This window comes from Chrysochloris asiatica, unplaced genomic scaffold (assembly GCF_000296735.1).
Source record: "Chrysochloris asiatica unplaced genomic scaffold, ChrAsi1.0 scaffold00082, whole genome shotgun sequence".
Lineage (NCBI taxonomy): Eukaryota > Metazoa > Chordata > Mammalia > Afrosoricida > Chrysochloridae > Chrysochloris > Chrysochloris asiatica.
In genome coordinates this window covers 6,825,990-6,828,704 of record NW_006408600.1, presented here as the reverse complement: position 1 = coordinate 6,828,704, position 2,715 = coordinate 6,825,990, and positions in this window count along the sequence as shown.

The following is a 2,715-nucleotide window of genomic DNA, read 5'->3' as shown; positions in this document are numbered from 1 at the left end:
TGTTTCTCTGCTATGCATAGAGTTTTCAGTGACTAGTGCTGTCTCTTACTTTGAGTCAAAAATGTAAAAATTGTGTGAATTAAATCACTACTTAGCTCTCCTTCGAATAAATGTGAATAGTGTTGTGGCAGAATATATTTCTTTATTTTCAGTTGAGGATTAAATTAAAGGCAGAGAATGATTCTAGATATCACACCTCCTGAGGAAATACCAATACCCTATACCTTCACCCCATCTCTTCATTGTCTGATGTGATGGTGGCCATAGTACACTCCTACAGCATTAAATCTCCATGACAAGTATATAAAAATCCTATAAGATCGATCCCAACCTAAGACATATTCTATTTAATAGGAATTTTAAATTTCTTTTCACCATCTATCTTTTTATGATCAGTGTATTTTTGTATGTATACACTAAAATGCAGTTCTACATTTATATTTAATGTTTCTAATTTCCAAAGACAAATAAAGATTGGATTTATTTAGATAATTTACAATAAAAAACAATAATCATGAAAACTCATTTAAATGCTATTTGACTTGGAACTGACATATGATAGAGCTATCTGAACAGAACCACATCCTACCTTAGTTTAAGTCAATGTGAACAACTGCTTAAGAGAATGCTTTCAAAAAGGAAGTGTATCTCTCTCTCATATATTGGGTGGTTGGTTATGTGCCATGGAGTTGGTTCCAACTCACAGCAACCCTGTACAGGGTTTCCAAGGCTGTAAATCTTTATGGGAGCAGAAAGCCTCATCTTTCTCCTATGGAACAGCTGGTAGTTTTGAACTTCTGACCTTGCGGTTCACAGCTGAATTCATAACCACTATGCTACCAAAGCTCTTGTATGTGGGCAATGCTAAACACCATTAAATGAATTCCAATATCACTGTCTCCATGTACACATCTAACATAGGTCTATAGGCCTTTTAATTTGTTCATCCTATTTCTGTAATGAAATAAAAATAGGATAATGTTTGGTCTTCAATAAATAAGTAATTTATTAAGACATGCAACCAAGTTTTCAAATTTCAAATGATCTGAAAACATGTGCCTAATTGCTAGATCATGAAGTTTGAATACAAAGGGATCTTTGGTCCCTTCAACAGTAACAAAATTAATGTGGAATCCAAGCATGCTCAGTTTTTTTAAGACAGAGTTTACTGACTGCTCAGTTTATTTTCAGTTTATCTATTCAGTGGTAGAAGAATATTGAAAGTACCACAAACTGTCAGACGAACTAACAAATCTGTATTTGAAGAAGTTCAGCCAGAATGTTCCTTAGAAGCAGTGATGATAAGACATCATCTCTCATATTTTGGACATGTTGTCAAGAGGGACTAGTCCCAGAAGAAGATTGCATGCTTGGTAAAGTGGTGGTGGTGGTGGTGTGCCATGGAGTCAGTTCAGACTCATAGTGACCTTGTATAGGGTTTCCGAGACTGTTATTCTTTACAGGAGCAGAAAGCCTCATCTTTTTCTCTTGAAGTGACTCGTAGATTCAAATTGCTTATACTGCAGTTAGCAGTCCAATTTGTAACCCACTAAGGAGCTCTGGTAAGGTGCTCTGGTAGCATAGTGGTTATGAATCAGGCTGCGAACCTCAAGGTCAGCAGTTCGAAACTACCAGCTGCTCCATGGGAGAAAGATGAGGCTTTCTGCTCCCATAAAGCCTCGGAAACCCTGTTTAGGGTTCCTATGGGTCAGAACCAACTCGACGGCACTCATCAACAACAACAACAAGGAGCTCTGGTAGCGTAGTGGTTACGAATTGGGCTACTAACTTCAGGGTCAGCAGTTCAAAACTAGCAGGTGTTCCACAAGAGAAAGATGAGGCTTTCTGCTCCCATAAAGATTTACATCCTTGGAAACCCTGTACAGGGTCACTATGAGTCAGAACTGACTCCACAGCACATAACAACAACAAGAAAGCTACTGGGGTAAAGTAGAGAATCAACAAAACAGAGGACAATACGCAATGAGATAGATTGATACAGTGGCAGCAGTCATGGGCTCAAACATTAAAATAATTGTGAGGATGCTGTAGGATTGTTCTGTTGTGCATAGGTTCGCTATGAGTTACAACCGACACCTAACAACAACATGCAATGGTAATTTTAAAAGGAAACTCTCTTGCAGGTCAGTGCTCTGCATTCTCCTTGAAGATATCTACAGAAAGAAAGTCTGGGAGCACTGAAACTTATCACCCATAATTAACTGAGAAACATTTTTTTCCTGAAAACCTGTTGTATAAAAAAAGCAGGACTGATTTACCATTGATGAACATGCTGGTGCATTCCTTTGAGTCAGTTCCAACTCATAACAACTCTATACAGGATTTCCAAGGCTGTAACTCTTTACGGAAGTAGAAAGACTCATCTTTTTCCTGCAGACCAGCTGGTGGATTTGAACTGCTGACCTTGCAGTTAGAAGTCCAATGTGTAACCCACTACCTGATATTCTTGTTATTCTTAAATGCCTCAGGTCAGCTCTTACTCATACGCTGTATAAGGTTATCAAGTGAATTCAAACCACCAACCTTGTGGTTCATACTGACGTTGTGGTCCAGTGCTTTATCCCACAACACAACACTAGGAGTCCACTATGCTGATGTTGTTGTTGTTGTTGTCAGGCGCCATCGAGTCAGAACCGACTCATAGCGACCCCATGCACAGAAGAACGAAACAATGTTCGATCCTGGGCCAACCTC